At 46.4% G+C, this 13,586-nt stretch overlaps 1 protein-coding gene and 1 long non-coding RNA gene across 27 annotated transcripts in view; both read left to right on the top strand.

Annotated features, from left to right (window-relative positions):
* Window positions 1–8,651, top strand: part of LOC121037240 (uncharacterized) — a 21,904-nt gene extending 13,253 nt beyond the window's left edge. Inside the window, exon 3 of the long non-coding RNA XR_005793668.1 lies at window positions 8,641–8,651. This is a non-coding gene — a long non-coding RNA (uncharacterized LOC121037240). The remainder of the gene's footprint in view (window positions 1–8,640) is intronic.
* The window catches only part of TCF7L2 (transcription factor 7 like 2), a 203,638-nt gene that overhangs the window by 94,260 nt on the left and 95,792 nt on the right, over window positions 1–13,586 (top strand). The window lies entirely within an intron of this gene.

Here is a 13,586-nt window from a genome sequence, read left to right on the forward strand (position 1 = left end):
TCTTTCTTTCTTTCTTTCTCTTTCTTTCTTTTCTTTCTTTCTCTCTTTTTCTTTTTCTTTTTCTTCCTTTCCTTTCCTTTCCTTTCCTTTCCTTTCCTTTCCTTTCTTGTCTTTTCTTTTCTTTTCTTTTCTTTCTCTTCTTTCTCTTCTTTCCATACTTGTGATGACTCTCGTCCTGAGTTTTTATCCACACTTTGAGTCCGGGGCTGATGCGTGTGTGGGATATCAGCACAGCTCTTATGCCAACGATCTCATGGTTAAGTTAAATTTCAGAACATGAAAAGTCTACCCGTTGAGAGGCAGTAAGGACATATGGTGAGCTAGTGCGTTTTTGGACCTCTGTGTGGAATAAGTGAGTGGGCAGAGAGGGCGTTTGTCAAGGAGAGGGAGGGCGGGCCGTTGGCGCGTGGAAATGGCTGGGGTTCCAGAGGTGGCCAGCGGGGTTGGCTTTGGCCAAGTATTCCGGTGTCTGGATGCCTATGTGAATTTCCTCCAAAGGTTTTGAGCTGGCAACATGGAACCTGCTGGATATGAAGCCAAGGGTGGGGATTGTCGGGATCCTGTTAGGCACAGGGGTGTGATACCAGAGGCCAGAACAGAAGCCAAGGGAAGGAGGTTGGGGAACTTTTTGTCACGCGCTGTCCTGGAGCCTCAATTCCAACAGGATTGCAGGTAGACCAGAGCCTTGTTCTCTCTCATGCTAGCTCTTCTGTTCCTGATTTTTCTTTTAATCTCAGACTTAGCCCTGGACTCAACATGTTGAAAAGGGAACTTAGTGGCTTTCTGGGCGCAAAGCCCTCATTTTGACAGTTAAGAAATGGATGCACTGAGACGTGGAGAGATGTACTCAAGATCATGATAACACTGGAGGTTTCCTGAGCACTTACTGCTTTACCCTTGTACTAATTTACTATTTTAATTAATCTGTGTGCCTGCCACATTTAATCCCCACAACACCCTTATGGGTTAGATGTTGTCACTATCCCATTTTACAGATTAAGAAGCTAGAGTGTAGCGAGGAGGTGGGGGAGGCACGGAACACCCAAGGTGATCCAGATGGTGAAGTGGCAAGCTGGAATGTGCGTGCGGGGAGCCTGACCCCAGCCCTGGGCTTCTCACCTCTTGGTGTTATTTTGCTTCCGTGGGGAGTGAGCTCGCAGCCAGGGAGGGGCAGCAGGCTGGAGGCTGCACCAGGAAACTCGAGGCCTGTCGTGCCTTGGTGATGCTGTTAGTTCCTGTTGAGGAAGTGAGGCCTCATGGATTCCTAGGAGGAAAAGGTATGAACTCTTGGCAGAAGAAAGGAACCAGCAAAAAGAGATTTGTATCAAGATGAGCCTTGCATTGGTCTCAAATTATACGTCCCTTCACACACCATGAGGGCGTGTGCCTGCCGACTGGAGGGCAAATTACAAATCTTTCTGGTAAGTTACATTGATGGAAGGCTTTTGTGGGCATTTTTCTCAGCTCACTCCCTCTGTTTGGTGCCAGGCATATTCACTCTGTAATTTATTTTTTGTATAAATTTGAGTTTTTACGTATTCGAGTTTTCCAATGTGGTTGGCAGTTCTAAAACAAAAAATAGTGAAAGGTACAAAGAAAAATATAATGGACACACTCATTACCTGCCCCCTAAAATAACAATTACTGATCTAATCCCTTGTGAACAAACAGAACAAAAAGAACAAAAGAACAAAACTAAACCTATGTTTCCCTCCCTGGGGAAGGGATCCATGATCTTCCCTTCTGAAATGTAACTACTGTTATAATTTGGTGTCTCCCCAGTCCAGGCTTGCACACTTTTCTGTATATATATGTGAATGTGTATATGTGTGTGTATATGTGTTTGTATATGTATATGTATGTGCTCATGTATGTGTACGTGTATATGTAGATGTACCTACAGTCTTACAGTGTCATTTTGTATTACAGTTAGTATTAGTAATTTTTAAATTTTAGGTAAGTGGTTTCCTATTTCATAATATTCTACAGCGTGTCTCTCTTATTCAACATTGCACTTGAATTTTACCCATGTTGCACTTTAAGTCCCTGTCACCCATTTTAACTGCTATGTACTCTTTCATTACATGGGTATACTAACTTCCCCGTTCCTGTACTGATAGGTATATATTGGGTTGCTTACAGTTTTTTAAGATGACAGAATCTTTAAAAAGTTATTGCTGCAGTAATGGTCCTTGGGTAGATGTATGTAGACACATGTAAAGCATTTCTCTGGGGTTCATACTGTATAGAGGAATTGGTAGGACATAGGTTGCTGGTTTTCAGCCGTAATTCACAAGGTATCCTCAAGCATCAGGCTTTCCAGAATGATTGGCTCAGTTAGGAGGTGCATCACCATTGTACGAACACTTCCTCCCCCCATATTTTTTTTTTATTTAAAAAAAAAAATTTTTTTTTTTAACATTTATTTATTTTTGAGACAGAGAGAGACAGAGCATGAACGGGGGAGGGACAGAGAAAGAGGGAGACACAGAATCGGAAACAGGCTCCAGGCTCTGAGCCATCAGCCCAGAGCCCGACGCGGGGCTCGAACTCACGGACTGTGAGATGGTGACCTGAGCTGAAGTCGGAGGCTTAACTGAAGTCGGAGGCTTAACCGACTGAGCCACCCAGGCGCCCCCCCCCCCCCATATTTTTAACAACACTTTATCTTGTCAGACTCTAAATTTTTGCCAATCTGGTCAGTGTGTGGCAACATCATGTTACCATGTTTCAATTTGCATTTCTTTGACTCCTGAGGTTGGCATTTTTGTTGTCATTTGTTCATTATCTCCACTCTGGCTCCCCTGGTTTAATCCTCTGCACATTTTAAAGAATCAGGGGGTGCCTGGGTGGCTCAGTCAGTTAAGTGTCCAACTTCTGTTCAGGTCATGATCTCACAGTTTGTGAGTTGGAGCCTGTCAGGCTCTGTGCTGAGCCTGTCGGGCTTGGAGCCTGGAGCCTGCTTCAGATTCTCTCTCTCTCAAAAATAAACTTAAAAAAAAAAAAAAAAAAAACCCCAAAAACAAAGACTCAGTTTTTCCTTATTGATTTATAGGAGCTCTTTATATAAGTTAGAGAACTTGTTATGTGTTGGAAACACTTTCTCCCCATCTGTGATGTTTTAAAACTCTGCTTAGATGGGTTTTTAAATATAAATAATGAAGTTTAAAAATTTTTAATGCACACAAATTTATTAATCTCACTCTCTGTGCTTTCATTTTGTACTTACTTTAGGCAGTGTGGGGAAACCATGATTTTGATTCGATGTCTGCTATCTTATAGCCACGTCTAAGGAAATTACTTTTCTATGGTAAAAATCTAAGTCAGAAGATTGGGTTTTTTTTTTTTTTTTTCTTCTTTAACTAGAATTTAAATATGATTAAAACAACTCACGTGGAACAAGATGTAGAAACTCTGGACCAGACTTTTATCTGGGAAATATGGAAGTGGAGGGGCAATAAATAACTACTGGTCACATATTGACGAGGTACAGAGTGCTGGCTCTGGACAGAAGCTTTCTACATTTTATCACATCAGTCTTCCAACAGTCCCTTTTGAAGTAGGCAGTTTTATCCCCATTTTATTTTTTTACATGTTTATTTCGGTGACAGAGAAAGAGAGAGAGAGAGAGAGAGAGCAAGGAGGGGAGGGGCAGAGAGAGAGAGGGGCAGAGGATCCTAAGCGGACTCTCCATTGATCGCAGAGATCCCGATGTGGGGCTCGAACCCACGAACCGAACCATGAGATCACGACCTGAGCTGAAGGTGGACGCTCAATTGCCTGAGCCACCCAGGCGCCTTAAAGATAAGAAAACCAGAGTTAAGGAAGTTAGATTTTACAAGGCAAGTGGCGGGGCCAGAATTCAAATCCAGATCTTTCTGACCATAAAGTCTGTGTGCTTAATGCTATATGCCCCATTGCCTTCTTAAAAGTTCCTGGAAATTTGTTTGGGTTCCAACATCTTTGTATGGTATTTTCAGTTTGAATGTAATTGGGAAGAAAAAGCGGGTGAGGGCAAAGGACAGGAAGGAAAAGGGGAAGGACTTGAGATTCAATCTTAGGAGCTAAAAATCCCATCCTTCGGAGGGTGGTTCAGAAGGAATAGTTCCATGTTTCATAGAACTCAAATGTTAAAAGCCCAAATAATTGCATCATGCAGGTCTGATGCTGAGTAATCACTCTCCTCTGTATTATGGGGAGGGGTGAGGGAGGCGGTGGCTCAAGACGTCTGGGAAGCTGTTTTTGCCTAAGGAATTACATTCCAGGGGACTCCGAGGATTTAGGTAACCACAAAAGCCATTTATTTCTAGTACACTGAGATTTCTACCACTTTGATCCCTAATCCATAGCATAATTAATAAATGAAATGTGCTGTAGTACGGGGTTTTTACAAAGTGTACTTTTAAAATGGCTTTTGGTCTGACATGATTCATTTACCACTTGGAAAAGCATCGTCACTTCAGATGGGCAGGCCGGGGGAGGACGCCTGGTGGGTAGTTAAGGGCTTTTCCCAGGACGTGGTCCCTAGGTTGGGCGTCTGCAGAGCAGGCCTTTCCAGACCTCTCCCTGCCTCTACCCCTTGGAAGCAAGAGGAAATCCGGGGGGCAGGACTGAATGGGGTCTGATCTAAGCATGTCTGAAGACCACATATCTCACAACCAATAAAGATCTTTTTGTCTTTGTCCCTTTGTATCCGTTGAGGAAGGTTGCTGTGAGTAGGTGATTATTTTAATTTAATTTAATTTAATTTAATTTAATTTAATTTATTATTATTTTTTTATTTTTATTTTTTATTTTATTTTATTTTTTTTTAAATTTTTTTTCAACGTTTATTTATTTTTGGGACAGAGAGAGACAGAGCATGAACGGGGGAGGGGCAGAGAGAGAGGGAGACACAGAATCGGAAACAGGCTCCAGGCTCCGAGCCATCCGCCCAGAGCCTGACGTGGGGCTCGAACTCACGGACCGCGAGATCGTGACCTGGCTGAAGTCAGACGCTTAACCGACTGCGCCACCCAGGCGCCCCTATTATTATTTTTTTAAATTAGGCTCCATGCCCAGCATGGAGCCCAGTGAGGGGCTTGAACTCAGGACCCTGAGATCAAGAGTTGGAGAGTCAACCAACTGAGCCACCCAGGCACCCCAAGTAGGTGATTATTGATTGCTCAAAACAGGAAAGCCAGATGTCTGCCTTGAGCCACCCGCTTCCACCTTTATTTCTCTTCCTCCCATCCTCCCAACAAATATTTAGTCGGTTACCCATGAGGAGAGAGGCTGGAAATCTGTCAGTGGCAAGAAAATATTCTTGTTCTCGTGGAGCGTCTGTTCTATGTGGGGAGGGGGAGGGGAAGAGAGCAGTAGAGACCCAAACCAGTAAACAAATAATATGGAAAAAAAAAGAGAGAGAAGAATAAAAAAATAATTAAAAAATTATATTCTGACCACTTTTATTTGCCAGATTCTGCATATATTACTTCAATCCTTAGAACCATTTGGAGAGAAGATATTATTATTACTAATTATCATTATTTTTCCCGTTTTACGGATGAAGAAACCGAAGCCCAGAAAGAAAGGAAGTGACCTCTCTTCCTAGCTAGAAAGTCCTTTGCAGTGTTTGTTAAGCCAGTGGCCAGGCTCTTATTCCCAGTGCTCACCTTCCAGCTGAAAAGGAGCAAGGTCATTTCAGATAGCGGTAGGAGCTGTGGTGGCTATAAAGCAAGACAGCAGGACAGAGCAGGACCATGGGCTGGGGGGCTGTTTTAGGTGGGATGACGGCAGGGGGAGGGCTCCTCCAGAAGACAGGGTCCAAGCTGAGATCTGAACGGTGGGAGGTGCCAGGGTTGGGAGGCTCACCTAGCAGGGCAAATGGAAGCTTCTGGCAGGAAGGAGTTAATGCTTTGCCTATGCCCTACACTGGTTCATTAGGGCCTTAAAAGGGGGAAGAACGTAGTGGCTGTAAATGTTACAATCTTACCTTTGGCCCTTAGGGATTCTGTCTTTCAACCTTGGTTCAGTAATAACTTGTGACTGCCCAACAGGGCTTCCTTTTAGGAAACGAAAGAGAATGGCTTGTTACATTCAAATATGCCATAAAAGTATCTCCATTTATTTCAGTGTCTGATGACCCGAGCTTGGGGAGGCTGCCGAGGCTTTGAAAGGGTCTGAAGAGGCCCTTTAGAGCAGAGATGAAAAGGGGGTGGGGAATCCTCAATTCTAAACAAAGAGTCGCAATGGGAAGATAGCCAAACGCTGTTTTTGGAGAGGGTGAGAGGGGAAAAAAAGGTAGAGATGGTTAGTTGGAAAATGTGGCTTTATATACTGAGTTTGGGTAGGGGTACCTGAGAATCTAGGGCAGTGTGGACATCATGGGGGCGCTCTGGGACAGCAGACACCCCAGCCCCAGCCTTTTGCTTACTGGTTAGTTTGTGAAAACAGGGGCTGTGTCTAACTGGATCAACCAAGGGGGACTAAGGGAGGTTGGATCCATGTGGCTTTCAAGTTCTCAAGTGTTCTATTTCCTGTAAAAGTTCCAGGTTTTGGGTCGGTGTGTGTGTGTGTGTGTGTGTGTGTGTGTGTGTGTGTGTGTGTTGCACCTTAATGTGGAGAGATGGGTTTGGGCCAGTGGGAAAGAGAGAGACCCCCCAGCACAGAGTGACAGGATTTGATAGGAAGCAGAAGGAGGGCTTTGCTGCCTTTATTCCATAGGAAATCTTGCACAATGCCATATGCTGCTGGATTCCGTAGCTGCTGCATAGGGTGTGATTTGGTTCATGCTCACTCTGCAAACAGGAAACGGTGCTCACTGCTGTGTGTGCTTTTCATGGAGATAAAGTGTCAGAAGCAGGGCCTCAAAAGTATCACTGATGCAGTGCCCACACCCAGAAAGCCAAGTGTTGGGGTGGCAGTGGGGGCATGGAAAGGCCAAAGAGGGAGCTGGGGGGCTGTAATTCACATGATTAGTTGGGGAGTGGCGTCAGTAGGGGTGAAAATATTGATGTCCTCTTTTTGGTTTTGAACGTGAAGTTTGGGCTTTTCAGATGTATCTGAGGATTTTTAAATGTTTCTGAAGTGCTGGAGTTTGGACGTTAGATCATTAGATCACCGTGTAAGTCCACTCCTGTGGACACATTTCAGCGGATTATTTTCAAGACGCCATGAAAACATGAGGCTTTCAAGGCTGGGTGACTTGTTCAGGTACACCCCCCCCCCCAACCTTTTTTTTTTTTGGCCAAACCATGCAAACATTGGTATTCAAAAATATTTTGTTACTTTTCTTGGCAACCAGTCCCAAGAAGAAATTGCAACACAACCTCTGAGTTAGGAGGCAACTTTCTGGGGAGAAGGCGGGGGTGGGGAGGTTTGGAGTTTGAATCAAAAACAGACACCGAAGCTTTAATAAAATAAATGAAGCGGAGCCCTTTCAGCTCACGGAGGACCGTATTGGTGTGGGTCAGGCAGCCTAGTGGAAATTGACAGGCTGAGAACTGGGACATAAACAAAAATGTCAGTCCCTGGGAGTCTTGTTCGCTGGACAATGTCTCAATTGTTTCCTTGGTTTTCAAGGCAGCAGGGGAGAGTGGAATATTAACTGTTTACTGCCCAAGGCTGGCTGGAAAAATCGCTGTGGGGGGGGGGGCGGGAAGAAGACAAAATCACATTTTTATTTAGAAACTGTTAAACAGGCTGGTAAATGATAGGAGTCGTGCAGATAGTATTCTCCTTAATTATCTGCCATTTGGCTCCCCATGTTTGGGCTGTGTGTGTGTGCGCGCGCGCTTGTGTGTGTGTGTGTGTGTGTGTGTGTGTGTGTGCGCGCGGGTGTGAAGGAAGCATGGGGTACTTCTTTTACAGCTTAAATGTTAGCCTTGCATATTGTCAGTTTTTAAAGATAGTGACAGTGGGGTTAGGGAAGGAAGCGGAATTTCTGATAACAATTTAAATTTCAGCTATCAGCTGATATCCTGCTAGTGTTTGTTTCTCTGAAAATGCTTGGATGGAATAAAAACCAAGTGGTAGGAATTCTATAAAACAAAACATATTCTACTACCCATAAAAATGTCCTCAGTGATAAAGAAAGGGGGAAAAATAAGTAGATCTTCGAGAGGGAACTGGGTACAAAGAAGGCCCAGAAGTCTATTCACATTTGAATTTACTTGATTAGAGAAACAAACAGCAAAGCCTAGTGTATCAGCCTTTATCTGGGCAAAGTTCAAAACTCAACTGGTAATTATGTCCTTAGAAGCTTTAAAAGGACTGTGTTGTTACAAAAGCAGAGACCAAGCTTACTTTTTGGGGACAGAATGCTCTGGGGTTGTTTGTTAGATAAACTTGTTTTAATAAATAGGGGTCAGGGGAGAGGTTCCCGTTCTTGGAAGACTCGGATTCTGACTCCCTGATAAGTGGCAGTGGTTGTCTTTCTCTCCCTTTTAAGTTTTAAGCCAGAGGTTTGCAGCAGCTAAAGTCCGCTTTGGCTCCTGCTTCCTGTCAGACAGGAAATCCCTTCCTTAGCCAAAATTACAAGCTGTGGCAGAACTCCGCGGCCACACCGAAAAGAGCATGTTTTTCCCAGAAGACTGTGTTTCTAGATGCGGAAGAATAAATTGGTACGCCGTGTGATTGCGGTGTGCTCAAAATACTTAGGGAAGAGTGTCCCCCAGACAAGGGGTGGGGGTGAGTTTGAGGCTGCCTGTGGGGAGCCCCCGGCCTCTCTGAGCCACATCAAACTTCAGGCCGGGGGCGTGAGATCTCACATTGTTTATTTGGGAGCCCTGAGGTCTTAGGGGTGGCAGTCAGCTAAGCTCTGCTTGACTACCCCACGGATTCCAGCGGTCCTGGAAATCCATTGTCAAGTTTTTTATGTATTATTCTCCCCTCCACCCCCCCCCCACTCTGATCGGTCATTCAAGGATCACCCCCGGCCCCCCACCCCCCTTTCAGGTAAGTCAGATTCTCAACCTCATGGCTTCTTTCAAGAGACCGTTTAGTGACTTTGGGCGTTGCTGATGGGCACAGTCCCCAGTGGCTGGAGCGGGGGGGGGGGGGGGCTCGGGTTTCTCAGGGGGTACAGCAGGCCCACGTGACCCCCCCAGGAGGAACCAGGCGAGGCCGGGTCTGTACCGGGGATGCTGCTTTTCAGATACATCTCCTTACTTTAAGGGAGAGGCATCAACTCTGCCCGTAAGAAGGGTTAACCTCTGTGATGACTTATAAAACTTCAATCTCCCAATTTCCCCCCTCCGTCTGGGTATTAATGAGGGAATCGGTAATCGCTGTTGCAGGCATTAACGTCAAAGCATCCAGTCCTTAGTGTTTCCCGTGGCCTTATTGGGACAAGACTTTGGAGGAAAGAGAAGGCTGTGTCACCTAGGAAATTTGCTCTTCCATTGAGATGAAAGGACAGTGAATTAAGTGCCTGCTTTTCCTCCCTTTTTCCCTCTGACAGTTATTGATTCTCCCCTGGAACCGTACAGACCACGTTCTGATCTTTTCCCCGACAAAGGGAATTCCCAGTTTGTTAGCTGGCTCTGCGCACTAGCAGGTCAAGAGTTAAAAGTAGGCACTACCTTGCCCTCTCGAGAGGCTCCGTATTTTCAATCTCGTCCTGCTCAAGAGCAAGAGGATGTTTCTAAAAGAATCTCTTTGGTGACTGAGAAGTGGAGAGAGCCTTAGAAGCATGGCGGGAGGAAATAAGAGGAAAGGGGCAAACGTTGTCATTCTACATCGGTTTGTTTTGTTGTTAACAAAGGGCGGAGATCCCTCTTCACTGAACTTTTGCTGGGGTTGGGGGAGGGCGTGGCGACACTTAACACGGTGGCCACAACCGTTTGGGCGTGGCGTTCAGTAGACCTGTTATTTCTGTGGAAGAAGTGATTTCTGTGAAGGTGACCTTTACTCAGCCATTCGGTGAGTCCCTTCTTAACCTCCTCCACAGCCAAGCTCGCAGGCCAGAAGGGCCTCCTCAGACCCCCATGTCCTTGGCCCAACCCTCTCTGCACTCACTCTTGCCACTTCGTCTTGAAACTGGCCGGCTCGCCCCCGGACTGGAAAGGAAGTTCCTTAGTGCCTGGTTAGTTCCTAATCTTCCCCCCCCCCTTCTCTCTCTCTCTCTGCCTCCCCCCCCCCGCCCCCCCTGTTCCACCGTGTTCAGAAAATACATCCACGAGAAAAAGGACCTCATCGTATTTCCCTAACAGCCTTAGCCTAGGCATGTAACCCAGTAGGGATAGACGTGAACATTTTCCTGACGTAGACAGGTGGCTTTTACTGCGTTGGGTCCCATTTTTTCTTATGTGGTTCTTTTACGGTCCTACCCCCCCCCCCTTGTCATCTTCTTCCCCTTTTAGGGGGGAGGTGGTTGTGTGGCAGGTGAAGGGGATGAGCAGATAATGGTTAAGGGAAAAACGTAGTCCTTCTGGGCCAGATGATTTAGTTGGAGTTATCTAGGTAAAAAATCAACCCAATTAAGGGCCCATTAGGTGTTTTAATAGCAGCTAAGTTGTATAAGCTGAGGAAGGAGTTGAACCAAGACCTGGAGGTCAAGGCTCTGTGGTCTGTGACAATTCCCCTGGAGCTTTGGGCTCCCGGGACACTCTGGGGTCTTAATAAAATGAGTGAGGGTTCCATTCTTAGCGCTTTACTACCAAAGACTCAATAATAAATTGGGTGTAATGCTTTTGCCCTAAACGTTAACAGCCAGAGACAGCGAGAAAGAGCCCACGGTGTGTGTGTTTATAGATACACGTAGAACATGTGCAATTTGTTGGGGGGCTATGCATCCCCTTTCTCATTTTACATCAGGAAGGACGACACTGACTGAATTCAGGCCCTGGGAACTTTACATTTCAATCCTATCTCCCCTGCTTGACCACAGTGCTCACAGATAGGACCTTGTTTTTGTTGTGAACTTAATTATACACGTCCTGTCATCTCTCTGGGGGTGGCCCTCCTAAGCCTGACTTTAGGAAATAGCTCTAAGCTCATGAACCAGCCCCCCAGTTACCTACCTGCCTTCTTCCTTGGGGTAGCAGTATTTGGAGATGTAAATTTGACTTTAGAGAGACACATTCTTCTGATGATAGGCTAATGCTTGTGTTTACTAATAAACTTCCCCTTTGACAGCCATTGGCTTCAGGGCCCCAGACTAAACTATTTGACTGCTTTTATGCGGGGCCAAGAAACATACTCCTCTCCTCCCTGGTTTCTTCAACAGTGAAGCAGTGACGTTTTTCATTGCCCTCCGAATTGGAGAAGATGGCTCTGCCTTGGTCCTGCCCTGTGACCCTGCTCTGGCTGGAAGGGAGGGAGGGAGGGAGGGAGGGAGGAGATGGGAACGCTGGAGGACCCAGGAGGAGGTGTGAGCTCTGGGCTAAGGGAAATTACACTGTGGGGCATGACTTTGATTCCATTATCTGAAGCTGTCGAATCCAGTCTGCTACCCCCCAGGCCTCCCTCTCTCCCTGGCTTTGCTCCTCTGGAGACTCCTCCATTGGTTGATTCTGGGCCTCTCCCAAGGAGCCAGAGGCTGGAGAAAGAAAAAGGGGCCAAAAAAAGAGCAGTGAAAGAGTTTTTATTTAGCAGAAAGGGAACTCTGCCAAGAGATTTGGTAAATATTAAACTGAAGGGCCAAGCACGGGAAGGTTAGACGGAGGGAGAAGGGAAAGTGTGTGTGCACGCGTGCGTGCTCGCTCGTGATGTGTGCGCGCTCGTGATGTGTGGGCATGTGCGTGTGATCCTGCAGGGTGATGGGGCTCCTGAAAGAGACACCTCCAGGAACTCCTGGTTGGAAGGAGGGGGAGGGGCGAGTACCTTGCCACGTGGGGAGGTGTCGGGGACGGACGGGGTCTGGCAGGCCTGTACCCTCTTGCTTCTCAGTCTCCTGAGCAGGGACCGTTTCCTTTGGGGTGTCCACCCGGCTTCCAATCAGGCATCAGGGTCTCCTTTGTTGAGATCTTTGTCCTTTGACTGAAGCCCGCCACAGAGCCCCTCATACCTGTTAAGGACAGGCGTCCTCTGGGTGGAAGGGAGGGACACAGCCAGGGCAGGCTCCGAAGGGCAGCCGCAGAGGTATTTCTTAGCTGGTTCCAGGCTTTGCAGGAGGTTGGTGAACATTTAAATAGTACGTTCACATCTGCTTTTATTTTTCCCATTTCTGCAGGCCAGACTGAAAACTTAATAAATTGTATGAAACCCAAGTAAGCATGGATGTTAAAGAACATTAAATAAATTACATAAGTATGCCTACCTGTAACACTTTTATAAGGTAAATGCACGTGGGTTATTTTGCCATAAATACGCACACAGACCAAGATTTATTCTAAAGCCCCCTTGTTCCAGCCCTGCCGCTGGTGAAGGTACTACTGTTCCCCGGCCCCTTCCTTCTCTCCCTGGCAGTGCGGCAGCCGGGGCTTGGAAAATGCGATAATGATGCCATAAGTACCCTAGTGCAAAAGTTGTTTTTTGTTCCAAAACATTGCCAGTTCACGGCATATAAAACTACCACGGATGCTCGGCCAGTTTTTCTTTCCCCCCAAATAAGGCAAGCATTAATGAAGCAGCTGAGGGCCTGGGAAAATATTTTGTCATTCCTTAAAGTGAAATTCCGTCCCCTCTCTCGGCAGGCCCATAGATTTTCAGCTGAAGTGTAATCAGTGTCTAGCCAGAATTTGTTGAGGGGTAGGCTGTGCAATTAAACTTGTTTATTACTGTTGTTCCTTCTAATGACCATTGACCTAAATAACGCTCTGCCTTCACATTCCCCCACATGTTCGTGCCATGAACGGAAGGCTTTGAATGAAGGAGGGAAGGGTAATCCCATTCCACAGAGGGAAAAGTGAAGTCTCGCCAGGTTCCTTGACCTGCCAGTCCTTGAGCGGGAAGTTGGGCCTGGCAGGGCTCTGGCTCCCCAGAGGCTGCAGCCACTCTGGTGACAGCCACTCCTCTGGAGCCCGGTGTAAGGCAGGGTGGGCAGTGTGGCCCGTGTGAATGCCGTCCGTCAGGCGGCGACCTCACGGGTTGGCAGAAGGCCTGTATTTGAAAGTGGGGAAAATAGCCTCCTGTTTAGAAGTATGAAATGGAATATCCAAACAGTTGGGAAATCTTTTGGGTGGGGTCGAGGGCAGAGAAGAGGACATTAACTCATCTGTTCTTTTTTTTTTTTTTTTTTTTTAACGTTTATTTATTTTTGAGAAAGAGAGAGACAGAGCATGAACGGGGGAGGGTCAGAGAGAGGGAGACACAGAATCCGAAACAGGCTCCAGGCTGTGAGCTGTCAGCACAGAGCCCGACGCGGGGCTCGAACTCACGGACCGCGAGATCATGACCTGAGCTGAAGTCGGCCACTCAACCGACTGAGCCACCCAGGCGCCCCTAACTCATCTGTTCTTATAGGTGGAGACTTTATCCCAAATACACACGGCATGCAAAGGAGAGGATACACGTCTTATCTTTTTTTTTTTTTTCCCTGAAACTTAAGGGAATTATTTGGGACTGTACTGTATTTTTGTCTAGCGCATGGTAAGAAGTACTTCCTGTCTCCAAACTCACACGGTATTTGGCTCCCACTTGGCAGTTGTGTGATTTTTGTGTGT

Source organism: Herpailurus yagouaroundi, unplaced genomic scaffold (assembly GCF_014898765.1).
Source record: "Herpailurus yagouaroundi ecotype Mexico unplaced genomic scaffold, PumYag 163, whole genome shotgun sequence".
NCBI classification, from domain to species: domain Eukaryota; kingdom Metazoa; phylum Chordata; class Mammalia; order Carnivora; family Felidae; genus Herpailurus; species Herpailurus yagouaroundi.